Source organism: Tupaia chinensis, unplaced genomic scaffold (genome assembly GCF_000334495.1).
Source record: "Tupaia chinensis unplaced genomic scaffold, TupChi_1.0 Scaffold000075_1, whole genome shotgun sequence".
NCBI classification, from domain to species: domain Eukaryota; kingdom Metazoa; phylum Chordata; class Mammalia; order Scandentia; family Tupaiidae; genus Tupaia; species Tupaia belangeri.
In genome coordinates, this window is record NW_006159535.1 from 2602215 (window position 1) to 2623379 (window position 21165).

Sequence of the window (21165 nt, forward strand, 5' to 3'; positions counted from 1 at the left end):
GTGGCCAGAAAAGAGAAAGGAAAAAAAAAAAAAAAAAAGAATAAAGAAACTTCTCCAGAGACCATAAGGCTGGTCTAGGACCTTTCTCCTCCAGGCAGCCTGGGAGGAGTTGCCTATATCTTTTTGCTTCATGGATCTCACACCCAGTCCTGCCCACACCCACACCCACCCCTAGGTCTGAACGCCTGAAAGCTATTGTTCTCCAGGGTCTCAGAACACAAAGGGAGTTGCTAAAGTTTTGGATTGAGGTCCCTCTGGGATTTCAGTGCAGGGAAGGGTACTTACTTCCAAGTGGTGCCCAAGCCATTATAAGCCCATTGTTCTTAGGCTGGGGCTGAGATGAAAAGGGAAAGCCACTGATTCTAGTCTGAAAAGGAAATGTAAGTCCTCACAGGCCACATGTCAGAAGCTGCCAGAAGACCGTTCCCGTTAGTAAACAGGGCCGCCTGGGCCATCTTTCTCTTCTTTAATAACCTGTGGGGCACCTATTGATTGCACATGCTGGTCCCTCATAAATTAGAGCAGGGATGCCTTCCAGTCGCTCTGAGCTGCGTGAATGGTGATATCGGCTCCCTAATACTTCATGCTCGTGGAGCCCCGTGTATCATGCCACATAAACATGAAGAATATGTATCATCAGGCGCCGAGAACGCACGGGAACCAGCTCCGGTGGCTGCGGAGGCTTCTGGGCATGCTGCAGACTTTAATTAGGCAGTTTCTTTCCACTGGTACAGGAGATGACAGAGCACGGATTGCGCGCCTCCTGCTGCAGCCTGCTCCGCTCTCCAATCGGAGGGGCCGCAAGCCCTAGGGAGGAGACAAACCTCTCAGTAGGGTGGAAGCCAGCAATGGGAGGGCATAGTCAACCCAGTCATGGTAGCCTGAGTTGGCTGGCTGAGGTCACGAGGGAGTTGGATTGGACTCCTGGCCCATCCTGGCCCATCCTAAAAACCAGGCATGGTGGTGCGCACCTGTAGTCCCTGCTACTGGAGGCTGAGATAGGGGAGAAGACATAGCAACACTTTGCCTGCCCCCGACTCCAAAAAAAAAAAAAAAAAAAAAGGAATGTTAATCTGTCATGCTATGGAAAAAACACTGAGTTAGAAATCGAAGGACATGTTCAAAACTCCTGCTTCAAACACCTACAGCTATGGGATCTTAAGACTTTCATTTAGAAAGTGGAGAAAACAATGGTACCAGTTGGTTGTGAGGTGTGAGAAAAATAAGGCCCACCAGCAAGCTCTCAGCAAATACCAAAACTGAGCGTATGAGAGTTAAAGAAACTGGCAACAGGTATAGGACTGAAAGGATTTCATCCTCTAGCCTCCCAAACCTGGCATGCAGAACTTCCCACAGCTACCCCCACCAGCACTTTGCTTTTTGAGGAAGAAGTGAGGTGGTGAAACTTACTGCTTGGTAAACTGAAAATGTTGCTCTTAACCCTTCCATCTTCTTGTGTCCCCCACCACCACCACCACCAAGTTGGCTTCTGCGTTTAAAATTCACTTCACAGCGAACCCCTCTAAAGTGCATAATAACACAGGAGAACAAGCCAGCATAGTGCCAAAAGAACCGTGGTACCACAGGCCTGCACTTGGCAGAACTGTTAGCATTTCTAACTTATCAGGCCCTGGACAACAAGGTCTGCTCACTGTCTCTGCGACCCACTGCATCTCCTTTGCTGCCATTGCTGATCAGCCTGGAGGAGAAGGACAGTGGGTATAGCCATACTTTCCTCCCCTTTACCCTGATCCTGGAAATGATGTCTGCTGCTCTGGGCTGCAGGGTATAGTGTGTTGATGGTGGTTCCCTAAATGATATAGTCATGTCCCAGAGCCCATGAATGCGGACTTACTTGGGAAAAGAGTGTTTACAGATGTAATTAAATGAAGGCTTTTGAGATGAAATCATTGTGGATTACCTAGGTGGGCCCTAAATACAAAGACAAGCATTCTTTTTTATTTTAATTTAATTTTATTTAATTTTCTCAGTTTTGCTATAGGGCACATGTGCTTGCCAGAGAGGGAAAGTGAGAAATCATCCCCCAGTGGAGATGGCCACACCACAGTCCTTTCTCCTCCATTCTCCTTTTGGGACTTTGGGTATGCATGCAGACATGTCTGGCACATTTTTCGAGCCGCTAGATCTGGGACTCAAACTGCACAGTTGGCTATGTGGGATCCAGCTGCCCTAACCACATGCCACCAGCTGTCCCAGGACAAATATTCTTCTAAGAGATCAGAGGAGAGAAGACCTAAAAGACACACAGAAGTTTATGTGAAGATGGAGGCAGAGACTGGAGTGATGCAGTCATATGCCAAGGGGTATCTGGGTCACTAGAAGCTAGAAAGAGACGAGAAAAGACTGTTCCCAGGACCAGCACTTGGCGTAATGGCTATGTTGCTGGGCTCCCGTGTAGTTGATTGTGGTTTGAGTCCTGGACCTGGTGGCTTAAAACTCACGCCGGGTGTGTGTGTGTGTGCGTTCCCAAGATCCCAAGAGGAGAATGGAGGAGAAGGGAGTGCGTTGTAGCCATCCCCCCTGGGGGTGATTTCTCACTCTGTCTCTCTGTCTCTCTCTGTCTGGCGAGCTCACATGCCCTATGGCAAAAACCTCTCCAAAAAAAAAAAAAAAAATCCAAAGCTCTGGCCTGCAGGTGGCATGGTGGTGAAGGTGCTGGATCCCACATGGCCGACTCCACTGTTAAGTCCCAGATCCAGTGTCTTGGAAAACACACTGAGTGTGTATGTGGGAATGGCCAAATTACTGAGAAGAGAATGGAGGGGAAGGGATTGCAGCATGGCCATCCCTCCTGGGGGGTAATTTCTCACTTTCCTATTCTCTCTGTCTCTTTCTGGGTGATTGCGAGCACCTTATGGCAAATATCTAAAACAAACCCCAAAACGCAAAGCTCAAGGCTCTAAATCTGATAGGACAGGTCAAGCCCTCCTTCCCCAGCCCTCTCTACCATGATACTAGTTTAGCTCTCCCCTGGGGCATCCTTAGCGGGTGCTCCTATTGGGCCTACTCCAGTTGCTTGGTAACCCTACCCCCTGAAGGGTGCTTTCCAGCTCTGTCTACTGGACAGCCCTACCCCAAGCCCTCAGGGGGGGCTCTAGCCCAGAGGGAAAGTGCTTAGAGCCAGATCTGTATCTTGCTTTGCCTTCCTTTGGGTCCAGCCCATCAGCTTCTGCTCATTGTTTGCAGAAGCTTTATGTCCAGGCAGAACGCCCATTTCCTATAAATGCACACACCTGTACCTTATTCTCCACTAGCTGCTGAGTTGGCCACCTGCTCAGAATAAGCTGGGCCTCTACAGGGCTCCTGCTCCTTTGGGTGTCTCTGCCGAAATGACGTTAGGCCCAGCTTCTCCTCCCAAGACCCTGCATCTTCAGAGGTTTAGTCATAATTGTCTCGTGATGTGGGCTACGAGATGTCATCCAAGCCTGTCGAGGTCAGAGGGTAGGGTGAGGGGCCTCTGAACTGAGGCAAATGGATTGAAAATCTTTGCTGAGGGGCAATGAATGTGCCTCTCTGAAGACCTGAGGATGGGGGCTGGGAGGTGGCTCATATGCAGGTCCCAACACTGGGTTTGAGGCTTCTCTGCTTGGTTCAGGACTTCAGAGGAAGCCTGGCCACACCTGACACTCCAGTTTCTCAGTGCTGGAGACCATGGGAAGCCCCTCTAGCACCAAGTAAACCAGGACTGCAGACGTTCTCCAGACAGAGCAGGAGAGCAGCATCGAGCAAGGACGCCCCAGTTATTTTTACACAGACATTGTTCCAACCACAACCACTACTCTCGAAGGTGGGTAGTATTTGTCAGATGGAAAGATCTTTGAGGTGAGAAGGTGGCAGGCGGAAGAACATTAGCATTTCCTATACTTTTCTGAAGGTTGTGTTACTGAGTCACCAATCGTCCATTTTTCTGCCCCTTAGAGAACCAGAACAAGGGGAAATTTGGCTACCAACATGCCTGGGAGGCAGTCATGGCCACTGGTGAGTCTCAAGAGATTTGAGAGCTGTGGGTGGACTTAACCTGAGTTTCGTTTTCCATATGAAGAAACAGATTAATGTGCAGGTTTATAACAGGGCTTAAGGGAAGGAGAGCTGTGATGTCAAATCCCAGATGTTCCATGTATTAGTTGTGTGAAACAGTGGTTGAGGTGGTCAGCGTGTCTGTGCCTCACCTTCCCCACATGTGAAATGAGAATAGTCCTACTTTGTAAGGGTCGTCATGTGAGTATCAAATGTCAATAGACACTTCTAATATTGGGTCATAGGAAAAGTCATGATGCATTTTTGCATAGAAAAATATGCCATGACTTTTCCAATGACCCATATTTTGGGGGTGAATAATATAATCTGTGTTATGAGTATGGCAGTTTATAGCAATAGCTGCAACTTACTGAAAGCCTCCTTGTAGAGACAAAGCCCCTTTTCATCCCCAGGACCTGTTGACAAACAACTAAAGTAGATGCAGAGATGAAAGAGAGTTGAGAGACAAAGGGAGAGTAGTGGAGAGCCATTTAAGATGTTGGAGCAAGAGCATCACTGAAATACTCAAATTTAAGCACAATACAACTGACATTTTTGGAGGGTGGAGCCCTGCTGAGTACTTGGAGGTGTTTGGTGTCAGGGTTCATCCTGAAGGATATTTTCAACTTTTGAACACCAATGGATTTTTGTCTGCCCACCATACTCCCCCATCCTAAACAGCAAGTGGGCCTCTGTGAACCACCCATCTTCTTTTATTTATTTATTTATTCATTTATTTTGATTGGACCAGAGAAGGGCAGAGAAAGAGAGAGAGAGAGACAGAGAGACAGAGAGAGACAGAGAGAGAGAGACAGAGGGAGAGAGAGAGACAGAGCGAGGGAAAGCAAGAAAGCAAGAAAGCAAGAAAGCAAGTCCAGGTCTGGGACTCGAACTGCAGTTGGCCATGTGGGAGTCTAGCACCCTTAACCACTATGCCCCCTGCAGGCCCCCTTCTACTCACATTCCACTCAGTTCAGATGCAGTTGATCTCATCCTCTGGTTCTAGCAGGAATATATATCTTAGTCCGTCATTGCGTTGCTAACAGAAATGCCTGAGATAGTGCAATTTATCAGAATAGAGGTTTATTCAGCTCACGGTTTGTCCAGGGGTCCTCTCACATGGAGGGCTCCTAGCTGCTTCTCAACATGGCAGGAGCAGGAGTATGTGTCTGTGTCCATGATGTTTCCTAGTCTTACTCCCTCTCCTAAATCCACCTGGAGAAAATCATTGAGTCTCCACCTAATCACTTAATCACTCCTAAAGATCCCCACCCTCGGACACCATGAATGTTTTTATTTTTAAATTTTATTTTTAGATTTTTGCCAGTGGGAATGTGTGCTTCTGGAGAGAAACAGAGAAGCAAAGAGATGGGGAAAGTGAGAAAGCAGCTCCTATGGGGCTGCAATCCCTTCTCCATTTCTCTCTACTTTTAGGATTTTGAGCACTCACATGCAACTAGCATGTTTTTCAAGCTTCTTAGCTCAGGACTCAGTCATGTGGCTGGTCATGTGGGATCCAGCTCCCTTAATCACCATGCCATGGGTTGGCCTGACACTATGGAGGTATTACATTTCTCTTAATGACTTCACAACCAAATAGCAATACATGAATTTTGGAGGTACACAAACCATAGCAGTGCATGGTCCAGGCCTGGCTAACCACAGTCCTAGTGATTAAGGAATAGCCCTTTGTGTGGAGTGAGTGAGTGAGAATCAGCCCTGAGACTTTTGCTGAAAGAGGCACTCATTTCCTGCTGGAGTTGCAGAGCTGAAAGGATGTAAGCCAAAGCCAATAGTGGCCATCTTTGCTACTTCCTGGGCACCAGAGAGAGAAGGCACCAAGAGGTGGAGAGACAGATTTCCTGCTGCCCTTGCTGAGCAAGGAACTAGTTGTTCCTGAAGATGTAGAATTTTTATTTATGTAAACTAATATATAACTTTTTTAAAAGAGATTTTTGCTATATGGTAAAAAATGATTTCTCACTTTCTCTCTCTCTCTCTGTATGTGTCTCCAGATTCTCACTAGAGATACAAAGAGAGTCAGAGAGATGGCTATGCCACTATCCCTTCTCCTCTATTCTCCTTTCAGGATTTTGGGCATGCACACACACACACCTGGCATGAGTTTCAAGTCACCAAGTCCAGTACTTGAACCATGGTAGGCCATTTGGAAGTCCAGTGCCTTAACTACTACACCACCTGATGTCCCCAATATTACCCTTTTAAAAGACAACTTGAATTGTTAATGGCAACCAAAGGGGTATAACTAATTTATCTTTCTATTTGCTTTTTATTTTGATTTAGAAATTGTGATTTTAGAATTGCAGCATAAAAATGGAACCCTGGCAATATTTGACAACATACTTTTGACAGGTCTATGTACTTTGGACAAGGACATGCTGGGAAGTTGTGGGAACTCCCCTTGCCTCTCCCTCTCTTTTCTAGTATACTTTAACTCAGAGCCACATAAATGTATGTTAATGATCTTATGACGATAACAATCAGAATGGTGCTCTATTATAGCAGCCATGAACAGGAGGGAGACAAGAGGCAATATAATAATTCAGATTAGAAGTTATAAACATTTTCACAAGATGGTAGCCATGGAAATGGAAAGGAGAGACACTGCAGAGGTGGATGATCAAGGTTTGGTTATAGATTGGAGGTAAAGAACTCAAAATAAAATGGTTCCACCTGCAAGGCCCTAGAGCAAGGGCCCCCCAACCCCTGAACGATAGACCAGTATGGGTTCACTGAGCTGCGCAGTGAGGGGTAGGCTAGCGACCAAGGTGTCATCTGTGTTTGCAGCCGCTCCCCATTGTGGACACTACCACCTGGGCTCCGCCTGCTGGATTAGCAGCTGTATTGGATTCTCACGGAAGTGCAGACCATATTATGTGATTGTTTCATTGTATAATCCAACGTGGTAGTGGTGGAAATTGGCACACAGTAGATATGGTGCACTTGGGTCATCCCAGGACCAACCCCTCCCAGCTCCTAGTGCAGGGATTGTCTTCCACGAGGCAGGTCCCTGGTGCTAGGAAGGTTGGGGACTGCTGTCCTAGAGGAACTGACTTATCTCTTACCATGCTCTCCCTGGCCTGGGATGCCCAGCTCTTCTGGTCTTTGCACTTGTTGTGTCTCTGCTTCAGAGGCCTCTTGTTTCATTTCTTCACGTCTTCAGGCCTCTGCTCAAGCATTGCATCTGAAAGGCTTGCTTGAATTCCTCATCTAGTTTTGCATCCCCACCCTTGGCCACCATGTATTTTGCATCCCACTGCCCTCAGTGCTGCTTCTATGCACGTGGTTTTCTACATGGAACTTACTCCCTGATCAACTGTGTATTTCTTTGAGAGCTCCATGACTTTGTTCATGTCTAAGTCTCCAGCAAGTAGGGTAGAACCTGGCACAGAGTAGGTATTTGACTAATGTGAATAAATCTGGAACAACTGGAATAATGATGGGACATTGACAAAGTAGAAACACTGGGACATGAATGGGATCAAGGCTGGTGGAGTGAAGGGGTGAGTGAGATGATGAGTCAGTTTAGAACTCATGGAATTTAAGTGAGGTGTGCAAATGACAATAAAACCTGGTGGTTGAGTGCTGGTCAGGTGGTCAGAAGAAGCTAGATATGAGGATGTAGTGGGGAATTATGCATCAAACCTAGTGGGAGCTGTGGAGTTAGTGAAATCCCTTTGAAGACCAGAGAAAGAGAGATATGGAAACAGAGCCCTAGAAGAAGATCAAAGTGACCCACTTGTCCTCATTTGCCCCAGGACTCTGCTTGCTTAAAAACTAAAATGCAATTATCCTGGGAACCCCTGTGGCCCCAAACTTGGGTGGTTTGTCAACCTAAGAAGGTAGCACAGGGAAAGCCTGGTTGGAAAAGGAAAGACAAAGCCTCCTGTAGCTTCCTCACAGAGACCAAGGAAGGGGAGGGCTCAGTAACCACAAGTCTCCCTCCCTTTCCTGCCTGAGACTAGTTTGATTCTGACCTTCTGAGATCAGAACAGCTGAATTACCTGAGTCCTCCACCCCCATATCTCCCAGCAACACTTGATAGCTTCCTAGTTAGCTGAAAGTGGTGTGGTTCCTGGTCTGGAGCCCCAGCACAGACCAGCTGGAGAAAACATGAACCATGACAGTCTGGGTCTTGCATGGTGCTCTGGGTAGGAGAGCTCACGTGGTGATCATTTTTGCTGATCCCAGGGTGGAGCTTGAGAGTGTAAGTTGCTCTGTAGCCAGCATGGCCAAGGGAACAGGAAGTTGTCTCTCCTCTTGTAAACAATGCCGACCAAGGTTAGCAGTGCTTTCAAGGTGCCAGTGCTGAGAGGTGCTCAGGACTGAATTTCAAGAAGGAAATTGTGTCTGGATGCATAGAAATACAAAAGAACCCAAAGGGGCCTTTTTAAACCTCTCTTTAATTTGGCAGCAGGTATTTAGAGTGTTGATTATTGTAAAGGATAAATAAGATGGGGGACCAGCAGATGGTGTAATTGTTATGTCACTGGACTCCCATGTAGTCGACCACAGTTCTGGACCCAGTGCCTTAAAACTCACACCAGGTGTCGGGACAAGTAGTTAGCATGGCTATGTTGCTGCACTCCCATGTAGTCAACCACGGTTCAAGTCCCGGACCTGGTGGCTTAAACTCACACCAGGCGTCATGTGTGCCCAAAATCTGGAGAGGAGAATGGAGGAGAAGGAATTGCAGTGTGGCCATCCCCCCAGGGGGGAGAGGGTGATTTCTCACTTTATATCTCTGTGTCTCTCTCTATCTTTCTGGTGAGTGCACTCACCCTATAGCAAAAACTTCTCAAAAGAAAAGAAAAGAAAACAAAACAACAAATTCATATCAGGTATGTATGCATATGTGCCCATAATCTCGAGAGGACAATGGAGGAGAAGAGATTGCAGCATGGCCACCATCCCCCTCCCCCCCAGAGATGTTTTATGTTTCTCTGGCAAGTGCACACACCCTGTAGCAAAAATCTCTCTAAAAAAAAGAAAAGAGCAAATAAGACAATAAGTTATAGAATATCTTGTAAATTTTAAAAATAATTAAGTTTATTAATTATTATTACTATTTAATTTGATCAGAGAGACAGAGAGAGAGAGAGAGAGAGAGAAGGAAAGTTAGAAAGCAAGCCACCAGGTCTGGGACTCAAACCGTAGTTGGCCATGAGGAAGTCCAGTGCCTTAGCCACTATGCTGCCTGCTGGCCATATATCTTGTGGATTTTAAATAATTATACAAATATAAGATTTTTTTTTCAGGCTCATACAGTTTTTATTAACATCCATGTAGTAAACAAAATTGACTTAATAGACAATTGAAAGTAAAGACTAGATCTCTTGAAGTATGAGGACTATAAAACTTAATTATGGTTATTTTAAAAAGCAAACAATATTAAATTGTATGACTAGAGTTACTACACTAGTTTAAAAACAGGTCAGGAACTGACACTGCATTCCCCTCGTGCATTGCTCATTTAAAATAGTGAATAGTCAAATACGTGGGTTCTATATCTAACCCACAGAAAGCACACCACACATTTAAAGTTCTGTGTATCAAATATCCACCTCATGTGTGCTATGAAAGGTTTATTTATGCCCACTCCATCATTAAGTCAAAAGTAAATAGTCGAATTATAAGCTAATGACCTGCATATTTTCATATGGATAAATGTCAATATCTCAAAATAGGGGGACCAGCAGTTAGCGTAATGGCTATGTCGCTGGACTCCCACGTAGTCGACCGCGGTTCGCGTCCCAGACCCGGTGGCTTAAACTCACGCCAGGCGCATGTGCGTGTGTGCCCAAGATCCCGAGAGGAGAATGGAGGAGAAGGGATTGCAGCGTGGCCATCCCCCCTGGGGGGTTAATTTCTTGCTTTCTGTCTCTCTGTCTCTCTCTGTCTGTCTGGCGAGCGCATGCACCCTATAGCAAAAAATAAAAACCTTTCAAAAAAATATCTAAATAGGAAATAAATGGCAGTCCTGTCTACCTATATAAAAAATAGATTATCTTTCCAAATTTTTGCATACTCATCACTGTAAGAGGTATGCAGGTTTGAAGTTTTCACAATCAGTTGTCAGAAAAACAGCAGTTATTCCTGCAGTATCTCATTAGCATCTGACTCAACTGGCTTTAATTATATGATTTAGAAGACCCCATTGTAAATCCATCCAAATTGGCGATTATTCTGATATTCTTTTAACCCTAGAGTCATCATTAGAAAGAATAACAAGGTGATGTACAACAGCTAATCAACATGGTTAGAAATATGCTCACATTCAGAAAAACATTCTGGTCATCTGGAAAATATCACAGCAACAACCCATGGAATACTCCCACACGGGATACCCATCTGGCCAAGGCACGCTGTTTCTCAACAGGAAAACTCTCAGAGCAGGGTGAACTGGGGCCACTTCTGAGGACCTTTCATTTCCAGACAGATATTCTTAGGTGGCAAAATGGGTCCAATTCTTCTCGGAGCAGTTTGATTCCATCCTACTCTCAGAAGTTAACTCAAACCAAAAGAGCATATTGGAGCTAGTGACCAGATGTGTAAACTCGAGCACATTCTTATTACTGTATTAATACGTTTGTAGACGAGCACATCCTACCCTCGACAGTATTGTTCCAGGAAGCAGGGCAGGACACGTGGTAAGTTAGAAAATAGACTATTAATAGCACAATTAATAGAAAAGGGAGAACACATCTCAAAATCTACAATAAGCCTATATCCAAAGGAGTCTTACATGTCAGTGAGGTGCTGGACTTTGAAGTCCATGGGACAGCTTTGCAATAGACTCACTCTGGCCTACTGACATGGACACGGCTTGCTTCCTGCCTGTCGAAGGATGACTATGCTCCACAGCTATGATGGTTCCTACTGGGTGGTAAAATTCACAGACGTTCCAGGTTATTCATGTCAGGATCATTCCTTGTGCAGAGTTTGATGTAGATGAAGATACAGGGGTTTCTTGGTCAATAATTACAATTCCTTTCTTTTAAAGTCAGTGGGTTTCTTGTACAGTTCTATTACAATTGGCCCCCGGCTTAATTTCATCCATCTCCATGAAAGCAAACCACTTGGTGCTGGTAAACCTTTTTTTAGGTTTGTAGTGTTTGAATTCAAAGAAGATAGCTGCACCTTTGGTTAATTTTTCTACATGCTTCTGGATCTCAATGTCCACATTAAAATGAACATATGTATCTTCTTTTCTTGAAGCCACAGGAGTATCTTGTACAGGTGTTAGGTCTATGCCATTCAGATCCTTTACACTAACTGTAATATAGGGATCAATGCACTGCCCGGCATCTTTCAAGCCAATTTTCTCAATTCTGATAGTGAGTAACGTCATTCCCGGTTCTGATGGCAACCTTGGCAATAAAGTACCGGGAACTCTAGCCGGAAAAGAATCGGGAGAACCTGCTCCAGCACCACCCTCTTCTTCATCTCCTTCAAATTCCAAATTCTCTTCTTCACCAGGTGCTAAAATTCTTCTTAATGGGACGGGCTGAACATCAAATGGGAATTCTATATTATATTCTTTAGGATTGGTTCTAGCTTCTTCAGGTCCTCCCGTTTAAATTCTTCTTGGGACTGTGTGGACTGTAAAGCCGCACTTCGTAATTCTAAGCATGTTGCAATTTTGCCTATGGCTTTCTTTTGTTCTTCTGTGAATTCAGAATTATTGTGTTGAACTTGGGCCTCTTTTTGTAGATGTCTTGCTAATATCTGATACTTGTCTATCGCCTCCACCAGCTGGCCCCAAGAGTCGAAGTCGGCACCCCTCCTAAAACTGGCACCCCAGCTCTGCAGCAGACTCCGGGTCACCTCTGACATGGCCGGTGCTCACTCCGTCCCCTCCCGCCCCTTCCCCAGCAAGACTGGGCTCCAGGGCGCCATCCTCCCCGGGTCTGGCCCCGACATTAACAGGGCCAGGAGGAACCGCAATGGCCACCACCGCCACCCGCTTAGGAGCCACCCAAGCCCATTTTCACAAATATAAGATCTTATCAACTGAGTCTTGTTTAAAATAAAGAAACTATCAATATTTGACCTATACAAAACACATTTTCTGCCCTTAGAAAATGTTGTGGCTTTCCTGTAGAGGCAGCACATACACAAAGCTTATAAGAATCTAACTATATTTAGTAAGCAATATATAAGGAAGTAGACTCTCCCACCCCTTCTCAGCTCCCTCACCCACAACACACATATCCACCCAATAAGCCTGAAGAGAAATGTGCTAATTCATGCAGGCCACAGAGGGAGGAAGGGTGTTAAAGCCACCTTCCTTTACCCACAGAACTGTTCTGGGAAGAAGAGATCTAGAAGGTAGCAAGCCTGGCCATTAATACATTGCCTAGGAATTTAATTTAGTAAATATCTTTAGGCTGTCTATTTGAAACCTAATACTGTGGCCCTCTGGGGATCTAAAATAAGACCCATGCCCTTAATCTCACTGGAGTAATGAAACTAATCTAAGGTGCCCAAAACAAGTGTTCAAATTACTAAGTGCTGATGTTAACCATAAGTGCAATAAGATTCAAGGAAAGGGAAACGTTAATATTTTAAGCGGAATTTGTACTTTGTGGAGGCTGAGCCATGAACTGGACAGACTGACAAGACAGGAAATTTTATGAGTCAGGGTGGTAGAATAAATGAGTGTGATGTTTGGAAAAATGGCAGCATGACTTCCTGTTGAGAGCCAGCTTGAGAAATGTTTTATCTTTCTTTAAAAAGATATGGGTTGTTTTTGATAATATAAACATAATTCTTGGTTCTTAAGAAATTAAGGAACTTAAATGGAGAAAATCCCCACACCCTAGGAACTGAGCAGAGAACCTGGTACTTAATTCATTTAAGACCCCAAGTCCTTCTGGAAGATGAGGGCCCCCTGTGCTCAGGAAAGGCACATGCACCTGTTGATATGACTCTATGAATTGATTTGTCCGTATAAGAGAGGTTTTGCTGTGGTAACAATGGCTTGATACAATAAACATTTATTTTTTTGCTTATGCCACATGTCCCATGTAGATAAGGATGGGGTAGGAAACTTCTGCTTTGTGTAATCTCTCAGGGACCTAGGCTGATGAAGGGCCCACAATCTTGAAATCTTGTTAGCTCATCGCATGGTTTCCAGGGCTTCTGTAGCAGGGGAACTAAAACTGTAGGATGTTTATAGGAGTAAAGACTTTGAATGTCTTATATTACAGCAACACCCAACTGGCTAAAACCTAGCTGTAAATGAAAGGAACAATGGAATATATCATTTTTTTTCAGACTTGAAGGGAAAAATGAACTAGGATTTGGTAAACATAGAGCATTACATGAATCATAACCTATGATCTGAAGAATCTTATCTATTAATAATAGCTAACACTTACATTTTGTTCATCTTTATAAAAATCCTCTGAGGCAACTCTTACTAGTAGATACATTTTAAAGATGAGAACATCGAAGCAAAGAAAAATTAAATTGCATATTTAGCATTCCACAAGTACTAAATAACACAATCAGAATTCAAACTCAAGTAGTTTTTCTCCAGAGTTCATACTCTTTTTTGCCATAGGACATGTGCTTGCCAAAGAGAAAAAGAGAAACAGTGAGAGGAGAGGGAAAGTGAGATATCACCCCCTGGGGGGGGATGGTCACTTCACAATCTCTTGTCCTTCATTCTCCTCCTGGGGTCTTGGGCACACCCAAACAGACCTGGTGTGATTTTCACACCAGATCCAGGATTTGAGCCACAATTAGCCATGTGGATGTCCAGCATCTTCACCATTACATCACCTGCTGGCTCCCAGAATTCACCCTCTTTTTTTTTTTTTTTAATTTTTTTTAAAGAGAGATTTTTGCTATAGGGCATATATGCTCACTGGAAAGACAGAGAGACAGAAAACAAGAAATCACTCCCGAGAGGGGATGGCCATGCTGCAATCTCTTCTCCTCCATTCTCCTCTTGGGATTTTGGGCATGCACACATATGCATTCGGTGTGAGTTTTAAGCTGCCGGGTCTGGGACTTGAACCATGGTCAACTATGTGAGTCCAGTGATATAACTGTTATGCCATATGCTGGTCTTCAGAATTTGTACTCTTAATCTCTCTGCTACACTTCCTTTCCATGAACTTAACTGAAATGGAAGTCAAGTCATGACTCCATGAACCCTGTACCTCTTACACTAGAGTATGGGAAGCTTCTAGAAATGGTATCATGTTTGATTCTCACAAGTACACATTGCCAATATTCCCATAGCATAAATGTATTCACAATGCTCTTGATCTGCCTATCTTGAAATTCTGTTTGCTCACAGGGATATGGATGAAAACTTGATTGCATAAAGGCCACATGGATAGATGCAGGTTCTAGATGCAACACATTCTTTCATAGATGTCAGGAGTCATCAAAAGCATTGTGTCCTCTATTTCTATCCTTGGGTGAGGCATTCTGCGTTCTCTTTCTTTAAGTGCTCTCTGGCACGAGTTCTTCTCATTCTTTGGTGAACTGCACTTTTCTTCTAAATCAATGTAATGGAGCAGATTATGTCCAGACAAGTGGTGGGGGAGATATTGGCAGCTGGCTCTGAGCATAGCTGAGTCAGGGATGAACTAGGAATCCAGGTTATCATCAAGCTTCTGAATTACTCATTTCCTTATGTCACCCACATATCCAAGGTCAGGCTAGCCTGGAAACAATGTAAGGGCCACAATTTCAACAATATGAGTCTTTAAGCCTAACATAAACAGGGATTTTGTTTATTTTGTTTACTATATAGTGAGTGTCTACAACAGTGCCTGAACTATAGTGAACATGTAATAAATGTTTGTTGAATGAATGTGTTGACTAAATTCTGGTCCTCTTAGGAGGCACTATGGTGTAGTAGTAGAGCACTGGTTTTAGTATTTGAACTTCACACACTGAGTGACCTCTTCTAAAAGTTACTTACCCTTTCTGATCTCTTCTTTCCTTACTGGTAAAATGAGGCTAATATTATCTACTTCTTGGATCGTTTTTATTTATTTATTTATTTACTTACTTACTTACTGGGAAGGACTAAAAAAGAATTTTATTTATCGAGGGAGAGAAGATGCAAACAATATAAAAATCAAAAGCGTATCTGGCATTTTGTTTCTTTTTTCATTTATTTATTTATTTTTATATTTTTCCACAAAAATTTACTTTACATATCAAAATATTTTTGCTCATACTCCATAGTTCTTGATAGTTAATAAACAACTTTTGAAATTTCAAAATACTGGATTTTAAAGATAATATTCAAAATATTTCTTTTAATTTTGTATAATTTTGTTTGTAACTCTATAACAACAGAGACAGGATGGTTTTAAATATTTTGAGAAAATATTTACATGTCAACTACTCAAATTGTTGAAACGCAAATGCCCAGCACACAAGTCACACATAAACCTTCTCAATTCATCCCCGCCTGCCAGTATTCTGTGATATACCATCTGCTAGCAGAGATCAGTCTCTTTTTCTTTCTTCAACGTGTTTCTCAAGATAATCCTCTGGTGTGGCTGCTCTTTTGCAATCTCTACTGATTACAATGCTGGGCTGGAAAAGTCCAGGTTATTTTATGTTATAAATTCTTTCATATATCTTCTCTGATCCTCTCTGCCAGGAACAACTATTTATGGTGCCAGGCCATCTTTATAAGAGCTTCTGTTGGCTTACTTGAGATTTACCTTAGTTCCATAGTTTTCTGATTAATCGTCAGGTGTGATATTTCCAGTAAAAGCCCTGTCCAATAATGAGTATTTCCAATTTCTGATTCAATGCAATGAGCATTATTGATCTTATGCAAATAACTCTTCTGCCACAAAATAACAATACTCCCAAATATTTTCCGATTCCATAGGGATCAGGAAGGAAGAAAAGTTTATGTTTCCATTTAAAGAAAAAAACAAGAAAAATATCTAACAAATTGCTGAAACTATCAACACCTCAGAAGAAAGTAAAATGCTTGAATTGGGAAAACAAAGCATAGTAAAAAAAAAATCAGTAATGTTTTACTCAAAAGTCATGAAATTCTATTTTGCCAGTTCAGTCTTATGTTCAAACTCTCTTCTGTTGAATATGCAGTGTTGCTGTGGTCCAATATTTCGGTTTAAATCCTGGAAGTTAACATTCAATGTTATTCATATTTCTTGTCCCAATCATTAAATTGGTCATTTTCTTGGTTGCCTTTTTTTCTCTTTTTTCTGTACATGTCTAGTTTTCCTGGGAGAGCACTCCTTTCAGAACTTCTTTAAGAGTGGGTTTGTTATTGGCAAATTCTTTCAGGTCTTGTTTATCTGAGAATGTTTTTTATCTTTTCTTGCCATATGAAAGATAATCTTGCCAGGTATAGTATTCTTGGTTGAAACTGTTTTTCACTTAACACTTTGAATATATTTTCCCATCCTTTCCTTGCTCACATTGTTTCTGATGAGAGGCCTGAGGTTAGCCTGATTGGATAGCCTTTGTATGTAACCTGACGTTTCTCTCTTATCAATTTTAGTATCTAGTCTTTGTCTGTAGATTTGGCCAGTCTGGTTATGATGTGCCTTGGAGAAGATCTTCTTGGGTTGATTCTATAAGTGGTCCTTTGTATTTCTTGGGTCTGGATATTTTAATGCCCCTCTAGATTTGGAAAGTTTTCTTCCAAGATTTCATGGAATAAATTATCAATGTCCTTATTATTTTCCTAACCTTCTGGGATACCAATTATTAGGATGTTTGAACACTTAATGCTGTCTAGTATTTTTTGTATAGTATTCTCATTTTTTTGGTTATTTTCTCAGTTTTTTTTTTTTTGGTTGCTTTTTCTAGATCAGAGGTTTTGCCTTCAACATCCAAGATTCGAATTTCTTCATGGACTAATCTGCTTTTAATACTTTCAAGGGAGATTTTGATTTCCTGAACGGCAGCCTTCATCCCTAATAGCTCCATCTGATTCTTTTTTATGGTGTGTGTTTCCTCTTTCAGATCATGAAAGAATTTCAGCACCTCCTGAAACTCATCTCTTTTCTCCTACATCTTCTGGAGTTTATTAGCTCTCAGCTCTTGCATCTCATTTAGTTTTGTCACTATGAATATTCTGAAATCTCTACCAGAAATTTCCACAAGTTCTACTGTACTGTTTGTGGATGATGAAGGGTTGTTCTTTTCCCTTAGGGGAGAGATATTTTCTTGGTTTCTCACATTTCTTGTGCCTCTGCAGTGGTTTCTAGTCGTTCTGTGACAAAATCTCTCCTCCAGTGTGTTTGTCTGGATATTTCAGGAGTCTAGAAGATGGAATTTAGAGCATAGCTTCTCTGAACAGGCCAGGAAACACCTCAGCTTTAACATGGTTTCTCGTATGAATATTTTGGGAGTCTAGAAGATGGAGTTTAGAGCATAACTTCCCTCCCTACTTCTTAGGTCATGGTGAGAATTAAATGTGATCATTGATGTCAAGTACCTGGTGCATTGCAGCTAGCTATAACTTTAGCCTGTATCAGAAAAATCTCTGGAGACCTGTTTACTCCTTAGGAACCCCCCTCAGACATTTCTGTGTGTCTTCAGGCATGAATAAGATACGTTCACTCAGTGTTCTCAGCTGCCAAAGACTATTCTTGGATTGTCCACTGACTTCCTCCTCCTCTGCCCTGGTTTCTCTTGCCTTGTCTGATACTGAGCTCTTTACCACCATTTTGCAAGTATCCACCACATCAGGTGTTAATGTCTTAGCTAAGGCATGGCTCCCTGCTGGAAGCCAGTGATATCTACACTGAGGCCACAGCACTGAGGCCACTGCTACTGCTACGCCCTGAAGCTATAGGTACTCACCAAAGGCATCACCATTATCAAAGGAAGTTGCCTGGTGTCTCTGTGCTAGGTCACTTCACTGAGCCTCCTTTGATGAGGATCTACCTACAGGAAGTATTCCCAGGCTACTCCTATTACACAGGTCCCTTTTGATTCTGCAAATTGAGGAGTATTCCTAATCCACACTCACTTGCACTTCTCCCATAATACTGTCGGAGTACCCCTAATATCTCAAGGAAATTGTGTGACTGATTACTTCACCTCTCCACTACCCAAGGTCCCTATCTGTCCTCTGTGATTAGGACTTAATCACATCCACAGAGTGCTGGATGGGGAAAAAATCTGAGAATTATTCACCAGCTATTACTCAAACCACACCTTCTTCAGGAAGTCAAGGGTGTTATTACCAATAGCAACTTAATTTTTTTTTCCTTTTTATTCATGTTTAGGTGAAAGAGAGAAAGAGGAGTACTCTCTACAGGGTCAGGCCAGAGATTTAAATGTAGACATCAAGAGCAGTCTGGCCTCCCTTGAGGCGGACCACTGAGCCAGCTGTCTATGGCCACTTTTGTCTGACAGTTTCTCTCTCCAAGAAGGAGTCCTTTCCTGGTGACTCCTAAAATAGGTCCTTGTCAGGTCTCCCCTCTGGGCCTCCACATAAGACCAGACATGTCTAAGCCCCAGATAAACATGGCTTGTCTCCAGCCCAGACCTCATCACTTTTAAAAGGGAAAAACTAGACGATAAAATTTAAAAGCACTAACATTCTTGGGCCCTAATGAGATGGCCAACAGAACATTTATACTGAGATTACAAAATTAATTTTCTAATTGATAAACATTAGAAAAACAAAACTGATTTGAGATGATTTAGTAAAAAACAGGGTAGAAAGTCTTAACCTTTAAAAACAAATAGGTGAAAAGTTGCATCGAAACCAGGGATGAAGGAGTTATCTGCAGAGCTGGCTTCTGATATACAAATACCAACAAACCCAGAAGACCTGGAGGAGGCTCCCTTTGAGAAAGTTGACTGTTGGCTAAAACAAGCACAATCACAGTGCCAGGGCCTGTACTAGAAGTTTTATGTACCCAGTCTCTAATCTCCAAACAACTACATTGCTGGAAGGAAAACACCCATCCACACCCACTCCCCTCCCCACTGGCCAGGCAGTGCCTGGAAAGAAAAGAGGCTTATCTTTCAGAGTCAATGTAACCTGGGGGTCCTTGCAAAAGACAGTTGGTAATTTTAAAGCTTTAGCGGAGTACTTTGACTTGCTTACCATAGGAACTATTTACAGTAGGGACTGGAAAGCAATAAATTGGTTTCATTAACTTATGCAACTAATATCTTATATGATGAATCTGTTTTTCCTCTAGAGAGTGGGAACAGAGGAGGGAGAGAAGAGGAGGAAAAGAAAGACAAGGAGGTCTGAGAGCATGGCAGGAGACGGGATTTAGAACTGGGGTCAATGCCAAGGGAGGAAGAGACTGAGAGAAATAATATTTGTTTTGTAGTCTTGGCTGGAAGCAAATTCCTCCATACTCTACACGAAAGCCTTGGGTGAGCAAGTTTTTGTCAAAATTAAGGAGAGAGCTGAGCTCCATGCCTGGACTACCATGTACAGGTCAGAGGCAGCATGTGAGAGATGATGAGCTGGTATTTCAGAATTTAAATGATCCTGGGGTATCTCATAGCCACAGTGATTGTATGCATCTCCAGAGTTTTCAGAAATCCCAGGGAGGGCACTCGACTGCCTGTACCCTTGTGCAATAGTGCGAATATACCCCCCAAAGCTCATGTGTTGGAATTTCCAGTACAACAGTGTCGAGAGACATGACCGTTAAGAGGTGATTGGGCCATGAGAGTTCTGTTCTTATGAATAAATGAATGCCATTATCACAGAAGTAGTTTGGTTATCATAAGACTGGGTTGTTATAAAAGCAAATCCAGGGGCAACCCCAGAGCATAGCAGTTTAGGGCTGTGCAAGGGAGCTGAATCTCACGTGACCCACTACGATTTGAATCCTAGCCCTGGTGACTTAGGACACATATCACACATGTGCAGGTATGTCCATGATCCCAACAAGATGGAAAAGTGGAGGGGAAAAAAGAATTGCAGCATGTCTAGGACCCCTTGGGGGTGCTGTTTTCTATCACATGTGTGCACAGGGAAAAAGGCAAATTCAGCTCCTGCTTGCTCTCTCTTCTGTGAGGCTCCTGTGATGCCTTCAGCTATGTTATGATTTAGCAAGAAGGCCGTCACCAGATGTGGCCCCTCAAACTTGAGCTTTTCAGTCCCCAGAACCATGAGCCAATAAACATCTACTGTTCATAAGTTACCCAGTATCTAGTATTCTGCTACAGCAGCACAAAATGGACTGAGACACTGTGTGATCGGTGTTTGAGCACATCCTACTCCAAACTGAAGGGCCAGGAAGACTCTTCAGCAGACCCCGCTTATCGCTGCAATCACAGGCTATGTATGTTTTTGCAATTGAGCTTGTCATTTTGCATCACACTTATAAACACTTTTAATCTCATTAGAACCTCCGTATTCTACTCGAAATTTTTTGCACAATATGGGCTCATCTTAGGCTTTTTTTTTTTAAAGTTTATTTTTCTATGAGTGAGAGAGACAGAGACAGAGATAGCATCCCCAACTGGGTCTTGACACCATGATCTATTCCTGCTCTTAGCCAGCCCCAGATTTTGAGTATGTTTTGAGATGTTTTCTAAGCATCCTCAGGGAGCTCCTCAGATTAGAATCTGGAACCTTGCCGATGAGTCAGCCTCATACTTGTCATATTTTATTGCTTCACCACTGTGTGTCTCCCACCTTAATTTTCTTAATTGCATAAAATTGTTCATTGTGGCTGTTTCGTGTGTGTGTGTGTGTGTGTGCTTGTGCGCATGTGTTTTAAATTTCTTTCATGAGAGACAGTGTACCACACATGTCCAAAAGAGAAAGAGAGGGAGAGACAGAGAGACAGAGATAGGAACCCTCAACAAGTCTGTCAGGATCTAACCATCTTCCCCTAGCTCTCCAGCCAGTCAGGATCTTGGGTGTGCCTGTACCCAGAGTGTTTCATGTCGATTCAGAATCCAAACCTTCAGTTGGCCACGTGGCTTCCAGCATTGCAGATCAGTATGCTACCACATAAGCCATGCACACTGGGCTCTGTGTTTCGCACTTGTAAATACCGCTATGATAAACATCCGTGCAATGTATTTTTACTGAGCAGCGGGTTAGCCATGCCAAGATGAAAGTAGATAGTACAAACTGTCTAGGATTCTCAAATG

The 21165-nt window shown here is 43.1% G+C and overlaps 1 long non-coding RNA gene and 1 pseudogene across 1 annotated transcript in view; one reads left to right on the top strand and one right to left on the bottom strand.

Moving 5' to 3' along the window:
* Window positions 1-3938: 3938 nt before the first annotated feature.
* LOC114006143 (uncharacterized) overlaps window positions 3939-21165 on the top strand; it is a 36569-nt gene continuing 19342 nt past the window's right edge. Inside the window, exon 1 of the long non-coding RNA XR_003547907.1 lies at window positions 3939-3999. This is a non-coding gene — a long non-coding RNA (uncharacterized LOC114006143). The remainder of the gene's footprint in view (window positions 4000-21165) is intronic.
* On the bottom strand, window positions 10892-11950 carry LOC102481046 (axin interactor, dorsalization-associated protein pseudogene; annotated as a pseudogene).